The sequence below is a fragment of the Numenius arquata genome, chromosome 27 (assembly GCF_964106895.1).
Source record: "Numenius arquata chromosome 27, bNumArq3.hap1.1, whole genome shotgun sequence".
NCBI classification, from domain to species: Eukaryota; Metazoa; Chordata; class Aves; order Charadriiformes; family Scolopacidae; genus Numenius; species Numenius arquata.
The window spans coordinates 979,177-991,914 of record NC_133602.1 but is presented as its reverse complement, the minus strand read 5'-3'; positions in this window follow the sequence as shown (position 1 = coordinate 991,914).

Genomic DNA, 12,738 nt, shown 5'->3' with positions numbered 1-12,738 from the left:
GTGGCGGCGGATGCCATAGCTCCGGTGGTGGCGGCGGTGGCTGCCACAGCTCCGGCGGCGGTGGCTGCCACAGCTCCGGTGGTGGTGGCTGTCACAGCTCTGGTGGCGGTGGATGCCACAGCTCCGGCGGTGGTGGCTGCCACGGGAAGCCCCAGGTCCAGTGCCAGCAGCAGCAGCAGCAGCAGCAGGTCCACCAGCTGCCCTCGCAGAAGATGAAGTGAAGGGGTGTCTCCAGCAGCAAAGGCCATGCACAGACCAGCTCCCTCCGGACTCCCCAAAGCTTTGCAAGCCCCGAGGCTGCCTGGACGTGCACCCCCTCCTCTGCCCCTCAGGACCATCGCTCGCTGAGGAAGGGGCATCACTTGTGCCTCCCTGCTGCCTCCGCCTGATGCTTCAGGCTGTTCTTTGGCCCCATGAGGTGCCCATGAGACAATAAAGCATGAACTTCCCCAGACCTCTCTTGTGTTGGCCTTTCCTTAAACTCATCATCTTCATTTTCCATGCACGCTATAGGGGGGGCAGCTGTGTGTAGGGGAATATAGGGTCTATACAGCAGGTCGTACATCTTAACCAGGGGAATTCACCCCTGGAAGCGCCCAGCCCTTTAGCCTGTGTGCACAAGGAGATCATTTAATGTTGCATTTTAGGGAGAATGATTTTGCTGCATAAAATGGCGCAATTAAATTCAGCAAAGTCTTTAATTCTTGCATTTTCTGAAGCTTGTTGTGCCTGTGCCGATGGCAGATGAACCCAGCAGGTATCTGCCCCCGTGAGCTGGGTGAAGGGATGCAAAGAGTCAAGGGAAGAGGAGCCAAATCCATCTCCCTTCACAGCCGGGACCTGGCAGAGGTGTTGCTGGAAAAGCAACTGGTGCTGGGGGGTTGAAACTGGGAGCAGCCTGGCCCAGATGTGTTACAGCCAAGGCTGAGGGAGGGGAGCCGGGGGGTTCAACCATCCCCTGCTGCCAACCCCTCTCATCCCAAGAAAACCCTGCGAGTGATTACTAGCCATATTTTTTGATCTTCCTTTCTTTTGCCTCTTAGGTTTTTGACTGTTTAAAGATATTTTTTTTTTTTCCTGTAACCACAATAAAAAAAGGACAGAGGCTTCTCTGCTTCCATTTTGATGTGGTTTCTGCTCTTAACTGAAAGCTGAACTAACACGTCTGAGAGTCTGGGGACTGCGAGAAAAACACCAGCCTTTATGAAACTTGTTACACAGCTTGTTACACCGACAATACTCACGTGTCCTTTCTCATTGAATGAATAAGATCATCATCATGAAAAGCAAATCAGCGTTAAACTCTCCTGTGCAGAACACCACCCCTGACCCGGGCCAGACGCGACTGTTACTAATATCCTCCAGAAAAAGACAAAAACACATTGCACAAGACTAGTGCCCAGAAATGCATTTGTCCTTGAGACTTTAGTCACTGGTCATTATTTTGGGTGGTAGGAGGGGTGCACACGGCAATAGCAAGAAGACCCGTAGACACCACGCTCAGCCCATGCAGGAACCAGCCCCTTCTGTGCACGCAGGCACTTGCTCCACCAGCCACATGGATTTTGCCTCCAGCACACACAGCTCCAAGTGGGTGTCTGCCCGGTTCCTCTGTTAATTACAACAGCAGCCACCGGTTTCTGTATGAAATTTTATGACATCAGCAGCAGTCAGCACAGTAAATGCCGGCCGCATTTTGTGCTGGGTGAGCCATGGGTCTGGGAGGTTGGAGGAGAGCGTTGCAATCCTCCCCGTCGCCGACCCCTCGGGTAGGACAGATGACCATCGCCACTAGGTGGGAGGCTCGCGATGAACAGTTCAAATATCCCAAATTTTGGGTGTGAGCAGAGTGAGTCGCCCACACCCTGGGGACACCTCCAGTGAGGTTTCATCCCATTGTCACCACATCCCCCTCTGCTCAAGAGTGGCCACATGCAGGACACAGGGACCCCGGGGCCAGCTCAACCCCCTGCCAACAGGTGTTTGCCTGAAACCAGACAGGAATCACCCAACAGCTTCCAGGAGAAGCTGGAAGGAGCTAATTTTCAGTGTCACTAGCAGTGCTGAGCATAAGGAAATAGCCCTCGTTGACGTGGGTCTTGGCATTCAGCTCAAACAGTCCAAGGTGTCTGTTGGTGCTATCCCCTCCTCCCTTGGAGAGCTACCAAAGCATTTCCCTTTGGCAACAAGGTGGATCTCCATGTCTGTTTGAGCGGCTCCCAACGTCATCTTCTATGTCTCAGACTTTTTCTTGCCTTTATCCTCTTATTTAAGGACCTGTGGACTTTAGAGGTCAATGTACTTTGTGGGGTGATGAAGTGCGGGGCAGCTTTTGAACAAGGACAGGGCTGTGCAGACAGGCCGTCTCCGGAGCTCCAGCTTTGCTCCAGAAGACAGACCAATGAGGTAGGCAGGACCAGATGGGTTTTTTAATTCCTCAGGCTTCATTTCCTGATCTTTGTCATTAAGAGGATGGAAATAGCTAGTCTTTGTCAATGGAACACTCGGGGACCTTATGCAGGTGTATGTGAACACAGGAGGGCTTGCAAAGCTTTCGGCAATCTCCGAGACTGTCCTCTGACTGCTCAAGTGCCTTTTGGGGGGAATTCACACCCTTTAGGTCAAAGAGGGGAGCTAGAAAAACCCTGCTGAAGACCTGAGGCTGTTCTCTAGAGGAAGCCCAGGACGACTTTGTCCCCATGGCCATAGTGGCTCTTTCAGACCAAGCATCTGAGCGAGGAGAGCAACTTTCCACTCCTTTTTACCTGGATTATTTCTGGCTTTATCTCATGCCGACTCAATAGCAGGGATTAGACTCTGTGAGCAGAGCCTCATGGGACGGGGCTATAATTATGCCTGGATTTAATTTAACAAAACAAACCCCAAACAGACGATCCTTTGGAAACACAGGCACCCACGGGTTTTCCTATGATGGGCAGGTGAGGCTGGCAATTAGATACTTATGTGGCACAGGAAACAGATAAAAAAGGAATGATACCCATCACAAATGAGTCAGGCGAGCGATGTAAACAGAGGGCGGTTTGATGGGGATTGGGTATTAAATTAATAGATCGCTATGACAGGGAGCTGTCTCATTTCCGGGCAAAGGGACCCGAGATCTCTATAAAACTGCTCCCGTCCCGGGGATCTTCATTTCCTCCTTTTCCATTCCCCTCAAGCTCAGGTAAGTCTGGCAGCACAGATGGATTTTCCTCCTCTGGGGGCTCGTTTCCCTGCAAGGGATGGGGAGCATGGGTTTAATGCAAACCCAGCTGTTGGGGTGCAGGGATGCTCGCGGGGTGATGGGGTGCATGGAGGGAGTCTGGGCCGTGCCGTGCTGCTACTCCCGGCTGATGAAATCCTCCATCGGTGGACCTGGGGGGTCTCTTGGCATCCTGCACCACAGTGCTGGGGGTGGGATTGGGGCAGACACAGGGACCCCAAGATCGGGGTGGTGGGGCAATCGGGGTGGTGGGACATGAAGCAGCCCCTAACAGCTCCTCTTTCCCCACAGGTCACCCCGAAACACGACGATGTGCTCACGCCAGGACAAGGATCAGTGCCACAGGCAGGAGCGCTACACCCGCCAGATCAGCGGCGGCTGCCACGGGAGTGGTGGTGGCTGTCACAGCAGCGGCGGTGGTGGCTGTCACAGCTCCGGTGGCGGCGGATGCCATAGCTCCGGTGGTGGTGGCGGTGGCTGCCACAGCTCTGGTGGTGGTGGCTGTCACAGCTCTGGCGGCGGTGGATGCCACAGCTCCGGCGGTGGTGGCTGCCACGGGAAGCCCCAGGTCCAGTGCCAGCAGCAGCAGCAGCAGCAGCAGGTCCACCAGCTGCCCTCGCAGAAGATGAAGTGAAGGGGTGTCTCCAGCAGCAAAGGCCATGCACAGACCAGCTCCCTCCGGACTCCCCAAAGCTTTGCAAGCCCCGAGGCTGCCTGGACGTGCATCCCCTCCTCTGCCCCTCAGGACCATCACTCGCTGAGGAAGGGGCATCACTTGTGCCTCCCTGCTGCCTCCGCCTGATGCTTCAGGCTGTTCTTTGGCCCCATGAGGTGCCCATGAGACAATAAAGCATGAACTTCCCCAGACCTCTCTTGTGTTGGCCTTTCCTTAAGCTCCTCATCCTCATTTAGTGGTGGAGTCTCCATCTCTGGAGACAATCAAAACACTCCTGGATGCCATCCTGCGCAACCTGCTGTAGATGAACCTGCTCTGGCAGAGGGGTTGGATGAGATGGTCTACAGAGGTCCCTTCCAACATCTATCATTCTGTGGTTCTGTGATTCTGTGGTTTTCCATGCGTGCTATAGGGGGCAGCTGGATTAATCAACATGCTCATGCCATTTGTGTAGGTCTGGTTTCTTTCTGAGCCCTTGTGATGCTCCACTAACCAGCCACAACCAGCGCAGATCATCCCTGGGTGCTAACCAGCTCTCCACCAGCTGGGATCGACAGGTCCCAGGTGATGGGGAAAACACAACAACTTCTCCCCATCCCACAGCATGTCCTGTCTGGGCCCTAAATCCAGGGTGTGGAGATGGTTCTAGGTTCCCAGGATTGTCCCCAGTACCCCCAGACCCCCAGGGCTTTGCATTCCTGCCCCATCTCCTTGGGGCTTCTCCACCACGATGGCTTTTTTTAGCACAGCTTTGAGCAACCTCCTACACAGGGGGGCTACTGGTGATCACCCGGTGGCTCACAAAAATCAGGCGGGCATCGTGTTGTACAGTTTTTATTGCTTTTTTTTTTATGGTATTACAACAATTTATGTAAGAAGGAGAAAAATAAGCCCCCAAAAAATTCCTTTTGGCTATTTACAATGCAGAAACATCACAGTTAAGATGGCTGATGTATTAACCCGTTCAGTCACGTGGCAGCCAAAGGACCGGACCTCCTTCGCTTGAGAGGAACAAACTACTGCAGAAAACATCCATCTGTGTCGCAAAGTGTCCATAAAGAGAATCCTTGTCAGAAAAGACACGTCTTCCCCTGACTTTCCAAAAACGTGCAGGTGGGGTATAATTATCACAAATCTGATAACTATCTGTAATATTTTTTCCCAGTGAAACTCAGGGTTTCTACCATCCCCTCCTTGTCATTAAAACAGCCTTGTTTTACTGCTTTATATATCGGGAACAATGTTTTAAGGAAGCACAACCAAGGAAAACAGTCCCTTCTCCTCATCCTCTGGCTGCTCACTCTCAGCAGTGTTTCTTTGCACAGCTCTATGCAGGTTAATTACACAAAGACATGGGTAAAGGCTTTCCTAAAATAAAAGAATAATGAGGGCTAGGCTTCCCTTTTTTCCCCTTTTTTTTTAATGGAAAAGAAAGCACATATGCTGCCCCAGCTGCATTTATTAGACTGAAACAACCTCATAGGTATTGAGGTGCATTTCTGGTGTTCCATCGTCCCCCCCTCCCAAAACCGTGGGAATTTTGCTGTTCACTTCAAATGAGCCGGAGATTAGCTCCCAACCACAGGCCTTTAATTTTCCCTGAAGAATTGCCACTCTTCATTCATCATTACTGTACAGCCTGAGTCAACTAATTGTATGGCTCATTCCAGCCCTATTGACTGGTGATTTTTCACTTTCTACCCATTAAAAACAAAAGGAGCTCGTGGAAGAAGGGGTTGATGCATCAGCCATTGTTCTGCCGCTGTGTTTATGGGAAGAAAACAGCAAATCTTTCCCTGTCCACACACACACCCCAGCCTTAAGCTGCATTTGCAAAGCACCCCAAAGAGACGCCCATGGAGCTTGGGGACAAAATAAGAGACCCGGGGTTATTTTTGCCTCATGGAGGTAATATGTGGAGCTGGGCATGGTCTTCACATCTCCCCCGTTGCCACCGGTGCAAGGGCAGGTGCTGTGGGCACTGGAGGGGCAGGGAAAGCCCAAAAGGTGATCATACCGTGCCCACAGGGTGCTGGCGTCTCTGTCCTTCACCCACAGGGCAATTCAGGGATCCTGCAAGAGAGGGAAGAAAACCCCATGGGGGAATTCACCCACGACCACCCCAAAGCCCTGCTGAGGCTGGCATCCCTCCCCAACAGCCCCCAGTTCCCCCCCACCCGCCCTGCTTGAAACTAAGCTTGTGCCCAATAAGCTTGTGCAATTTTATTGGAGTTATTAGAGCTGATTAAATAGTCTCTGGGTCCCCGTGGAGCTGGAGCACAGCTCCTGGCTCCACCTCACCCTCCCTGATGGACTGGACTTGCTGGGACAATCCCATCCCTGGACGTGTGGCTGCCCCATCCCTGGAGGGGTTCACGGACAGGTTGGATGGGGCTTGGAGCAACCTGATCTGGTGGGAGGTGGGAAGCATCCCCCCATGGCAATGGAGTTGGAACTAGATGATCTTTAAGATGCCTTTCAACCCAAACCATTCTGCAATTCTATGATAAAGCAGTCCTGGGGAGCCGTGCACCACCTCGGGGTGACACCGGTCCCAAGGAAGGAATCTGTCCTCGCCTAACGAGGCAATGCAAATGTTGTCCAGGAGCTTTGCCCGCTTGTTGAGCTCCCTGAGCCCTCCCTTACCTCCTCACCTCTGTGCCCCAGGAGTGGCTGCCCTTCAGTACACGCAGGGTTTGGCAGAGCCCCTCTCCTTCTTGTTCATGGGCTCGGTGTCTGAATCCGGCAGGTTGGAGATGTATCTGTACTTGCTGGTTGGTGACCTCTGAGAGGACAGGAGCCCATCAGACCTTCCCAAAGGGGCAAGGAGGTGCAGCGAGGGCTGAGTGCCCATATTATTGCAAAGGCAATGCAATGAAAAATCTGGTTGCAGCAAGCAGCAGAGGCTGAGCAGAGTCCAATGCTAAGGTTTTATAGCATGGTGTTACACCTGGATTTTCCCAGGGGGGAAACTGAGGCACAGCGGGACCAAGCATCCCTTTCTCACCCTCCACCTCCCCTTCCCAGCAGGAAAATGAGGACAGTGGGGCTGGGAGGGGTACGCAGGAACTTTGCTGCCTTGCAATACGACCCCAAGGATATTACCCACGATGCTCTATCCCAGGGAAAATGAAAGATTGGAGAGATCCAGTTCCATCCCTGGATGTGGGGTGGATGTTGCAGGACCCCTCATCACCCCTGACCACCCCCGAATACCACCTTTCCCATCCATCTTTGCACCCTCGACCCTGTACAGTTACCTTGACAGGAGCAAACTCCTGCTGGATCAGCTTCTTGAACTCACTTCTACTGAAGGGCTCTGATTTCTTCCCCCTCCTGGCATTGCCCTGGTAACTCTCCATCATATCAGTGATGGCTTTAATGAGTTTAGACATGTCTCCAGTCCTGGAAAGGAGCAAAACTTCAGGACACAGCAAGGTGGCAGGGGCAACACTGCCCACAGGCAAACCCCCACGTTCCCTTCCAATAATTCAAAAGATATTCAGTTCATTTTAAGCCTTTCTAATTTTTTTTGCCAGCGGTAAAAATAAACCTCCCTTTGTTGGATGCTGCCCACCGTCCTGGCTACTCTCGGAACTTTCACTTTAATTCAATTCACTTCATTTCTCCACTTTCCTACTCCCTGCTTAAATTAAAAGGTCGGAGCTCCCTGTAGCCATTTCAGGCACTTGTGGGGTTGAATGAATCACCTCTTGCAGCTAAAGAAAGTGCCGTGTCTACACAACCCCGCTCTCGGGGCTGGGCAGAAGGAGCCTGGCCAGCTAATCCTCTGCTTGTGTCTTTAGTCCTTGCTTGCCCCCGAGCCCCACTGGGAAAGACCGGTTGCAAAATGACCCCAAAAACATAAAAGCTCGTTTCAAGTACATAAATAAAAAAGAAACGGCGGAGACTCACCCTGCTCACCTGCATCAACCAGCCGACGGGCGCAGATGGGACTGGTGGGAGCAGCTCTCGGCAAGCTCCTTGCCAAGCTGCCGGGGAGTGGGTGGAGGGTGAGGATTTCTTCCGGTCAGTCCTGTTCTGGGGCTGCCTCTCCGCATTGCTGCGCTTCCCAGGGAGCCTCCCTCATTATCCTTCCCCCGGCGAGGATGTTTACCAGCACACCTGGGAAAGACCTATGTAGGTCAGCCTGCAGCTCCACTCTCTGCCGGTGTTTCTCCAGGATCGGAGCGGGGAATGTGGTGGTTTAGCACTGGAGATATCTACTTGGGTCAACAAAAAAGTTAATGAGAAGTTCTCTTCATATATGGAAGTTTGCACTTAGCTTCCCCCAAAAGGTTTTTTTTCTCCTCATATATGGAAGTTTGCATTTAGCTTGCCCCAAAAGGGTTTGGTTTTTTTCTCTTCATATATGGAAGTTTGCATTTAGCTTCTCCCAAAAATGTTTTTTCTCCTCATATATGGAAGTTTGCATTTAGATTGTCCCAAAAGTGTTTTTTTTTTTTCTCTTCATATATAGAAGTTTGCATTTAGCTTCTCCAAATGGGTTTGTTTTATTTCTCCTTTACAATCATTTGTGAGTTCATGGGGCATTGCAATAGAATCTTAGAAAGTGTTTTTGAGGCTGTCCCACATGTCTTGTATGGGCTGCCACTGGGCACATTCACGTTTGCCCGGCTTGGACAATGGCAGAAGAGCTGCAGTTTCTTCTGCGAGCAAGGAGAAAGAGCCCTGAGCTGTTTTTCAAACAGGGCAGCCTGCTCCCAAGAGTGCGGGGTGTGGGGATGCCCGGTGACGCCAGCCCCGGTTGGCCATGGCCAATGGGGCTATGAGCTCCCTCCCGTGGGAAAATCACTTACTACACATCTCATAGTCGTAGAATCATAGAATCACAGAATCTCGATGGGACAGGGACAGCCACCGCCCATCCCAGCAACGTGACCACAGTACCAGGCTGTATTTCATCCCCGATGGAGCAAACTGAGCTGTTCATGGGGACAGGATGAATTTCAGCCCTGATGGAGCAAACCAAGCCATTCATGGGGCCAGGCTGCCCCAGGGCTCCCCGGGAAAGAACAAGACACAGGACAGGGGCTGTGGGGATGTTGCAGTGAGGCATCCAGGGCAGGATGCCTGGCTCTCAGCCGATTCTCTGTGTGGTCTCGAAGAAGTCAATGACCCCAGATTTGCTCACCTGGAAAGGGGGTGTAACAAGCCATCCCTGCTATGAAGGGTGTGCCAGCTTTCATTAAGGGCTCAGGCACCGTCCCAAGATTGCCAGATACAGTACGAAGCCAGATGAGATCACGCTCGGCATCAATCTTCCCAGGCGGTGTTTGCAGGGCCGGGTTCATAGCAGCGTTTTTGGGAGAGGAGGGGTTGCTGGAGCCAACCTGTGCCGCCCACGTATGGCTGCTGACACCGCCAGCGCAGCACAAGGCACCTCTGCAATTAAGTGGGTTGCAAATGAGATGCAGGCCATGGTCTGGAGCTAAATTTTGCCTTGGCACAATGAGGCAAGAGGCAGCAAGTCACTGCAGGCCCTCAGCAGCAAGGGCTGCCCTGCACACGGGTGCTTTCAGTGGAAGCCAGATCAGCCCAGGGGCTGCTCTTGCAGTAGATGGTCCCTGGAAGATGGAGTTTTTGAGAGACCCCCCAACCCTGGAGGACTTGCTTCAGGGCTGTATTTGGGATGGCCAGGCAACTGGGCACAGACAGCAGCATGATTTGCCCTGCAATCTTTTGGGGTACAGCCTTGCCAGGTTACTTAGCACGAACCCCACAGAGAGACCGACATCCCCACGACGTCTCTCCCATGAGCTGGAGGTCCTGCTGCTCCCGGCCATGCCATTAATGGAGACATGAAGTGTTTTCTCATGGGCTGGAGCTATCCCGATGGCCAAGTGCTCATGATTTAAGGCTTTGTGTTGGTAGGACCCAATCTCTGTACAAACGGTCTGGGAAGAGCATCACTCTGCCATGGGGACAGTGCATGCCCAGCTGCGGGAAGGACCCCAGGACTGGGGACACTGGGGGGTGGCCAGGCACAGTGGTGTGGAAGCTACCGCACTGGGCAGGAAGCACTTGTGAAGGAGGATGGGAGTGCAACACATGGCAATGGCACCTACAACCACCGTACTCCTCCCTCCACCGCTACCGCCCCGATTAGCACACGTCCGCCCAGAGAATGAGTGGAATTAGGAGGAAAATTGCTCTGAATCAGCCTGAGCCAGTCCCTTCCACCGGCTACTCCCTCCGAGCCTGCTGCCACCACGGTGCCATCCTGCGGCAGCACGTCCCCATCTGCAGTGGCGTCAGGGTGGCTTTTCTGGGCTCTGGGCACAGGTTTACCCACAACAGCAGGTCAGCTCCTGGCCACGGGCCTCACCAGCACCCCAGGACCAACCAGTTTTACCCCACTGCGGCTCATCCTTATCGGCGTGTCTAGACTGATAACAAGTGCGACGTGCGCAGTGCATCAAAGTCCCCAATTGCCACAGCACTGGGCATTGCGCAACCCTTTCTGTGTCAGCCACCGGGCTGCTGACCCCATGTGGAGGGGTCTGGGGGGGGTGAAGGGGGTCTGCAGGAGGTGGAGAAGGTCAACTGTGGGTGATGGGTATCCGTGGTGGGCAAGGGGACCAGGCAGGATGGGGATGTTGTGCTGGGTCCCAGCTGGGAGGCACTGCTCAACCCCAGCTGGATCACATCCCCTCGTTGCAGAGTCCTTCATAAAACCCATCCCTCGGGGATTTCAACCTCTTTTCTCCAGCATGGGAGCTTTGGGAGGGGGTCAGCAGGGTGAGGAGCTGGCAGGGCCATCCCAAGTCTGTTTTGATGGGACAGGACAGGGTGGCAGTTGGGGGAGACATAGCCCTTAGGCAGGGTCTGGTGGCGTTGCACCTCATTGGGGCAAAGCTCAGGGAGAGGGATGTGGGGTACAATCCCCCTCCAAAAAAAAAGGAAAAGGAGGAGGATTTAGCATTCATCTGTATCCACTTTTTGCCTGCTGCTTTGAAAACCCTGGAGAAACCCCGGTGCTTCTCCCTTCTCCTGCTCTCCATGGGACACAGGTAAGAAGAGCTGATGTGGAAACATTGAGGGGAAAAAAAAAAAGAGCCCTTACCAGCAAAACTGCGTGGTGGCTTGAGCAGAGGGGTGTGAGAGAGGAGTTGCAAGTTGGTGCATGTCCTCGTGATGCCAGCTTAGCCCAAAAAGTCAGGTTTTGTTCCTGACCCATAAATCAGAATAATCCTGCTTATTGCGAACAGCTCTGTGGTGTAGAAATAGGAGGTGTGACGAAGAGGGGGGTCACAGGACAGGGCTCTGCCTGCCCATCAGTGGGTCAGGGCACGACGCTGGGGAGCAGGGCAGGACTGTGGGGTTCCCCGGGATGGTGGCCGCCCCAGCAGCCTCGGTGGCACATGCCACCAGGTGGCAGCAGGAACCTGCCGCAGATCGCCCGGTCCTCAGCTTGCGAAGGTCGAATCTGGCCTCAAACCCTGGGGGTGAAGGCTGAGAGGGGGGCTGGGGGCTGCACACCCCCTGCTTGGTGCTGTTGGAGAAATACTCTGGGGGCAGCAAGGCTGGAGGAACCCAGGTGCCACCCCTGTCCCCAAACAACGTGGCCATGGGGTGCCGTGAGCACCTTGCCCGCCCGCCTGATGGAGCACCCCTCCGCGGCATGGGATACAGTGTGGTCGAGGTGTATCCAACACCTGCTTCCTTGCGTTGCTTTGCCATCCCCTCTTTTTGGGAGCTGTGGGTTCTGTTGGGGATGGAAGGATGTGTATGGATTTGGGGACCACTCCGCTATTACAGAAGGATCTGATGATCACCTCTGCTTGCTCACATCCTGGTCCTGCTGTGCTCGGGGTGTGTGGTGGCTCATTCTTCTCCACCTCTGGTGTGGTGGTCCAACAGCCCCAGCAGGTGACACAACAGGAGTCCCGCACCCCGGGTTTCAGGGGTGCATAAAGTCCCACTGTGTTGGCAAATATCCTGTTGCATCAGCACCGCTGAAGAGGCTGGTTCCTGCCTGGACCCTGGGGGAAGGTCCCAGGGTGGGTTGTGCGTGCCCCCAGCACCCAGATTTGTGTGCTTGGCCCCTGCACAGAAAGACCCCTCTGCTGCAGAGAGCAGAAGGGCTGATCACCCACCAGCAGGGTGCTAAGCTCCTGAAAAGCTAATCTGTTGCACATGGGACCCAAATCACCCTTGTCCCAAAAGCTGGGTATCCCCTTATCGGTCTCTTCTCCCAAGGAACAGGCCATGGGACAAGAGGAAACAGCCTCAAGTTGCACCAGGGGAGATTTAGAATGGATATTAGGAAAAATTTCTTCACTGAAAAGGGTGGTCAAACATTGAAACACGTTGCGGTGGAGTCACCATCTCTGGAGGTACTTACAAGATGGGTAGATGTGGTGATGAAGGACATGGTTTAGTGGTAATTTGGTAGTGTTGAGTTAATGGTTGGACTTGATGATCTTAGAGGTCTCTTCCAACCAAAATGATTCTATGGTTCTTATAGGGCCAGCCCTGGGATCAGCTCAGTTCTTGGAGGCGATGTTCTTCTGCCCTGGCAGGGTAGTGGCTCCACTACCAGCTCCACTCTCTCCCTTGGGGCTCATATCTGCTCCAGAGACCCTAGAGTGCTGTGGGATGGGACATGTAACTCATTTTGGGGTGCAGCATGGAGCGTTGGGTGCAGGATCTGACTCCAGAGGGAACCTGCCACCCTGGGCAGGCTCAGGCAGAGCTGAGCAGACGCCAGTCCCTGCAGCAGATCTCCACCTTGTGAGAAGGTGTTTGACACTTCAGATGTCAAAATGGACTTCCAAAGGAAGCTGAAGCAACCTGGCCAGCAGCAGTGAAGCAA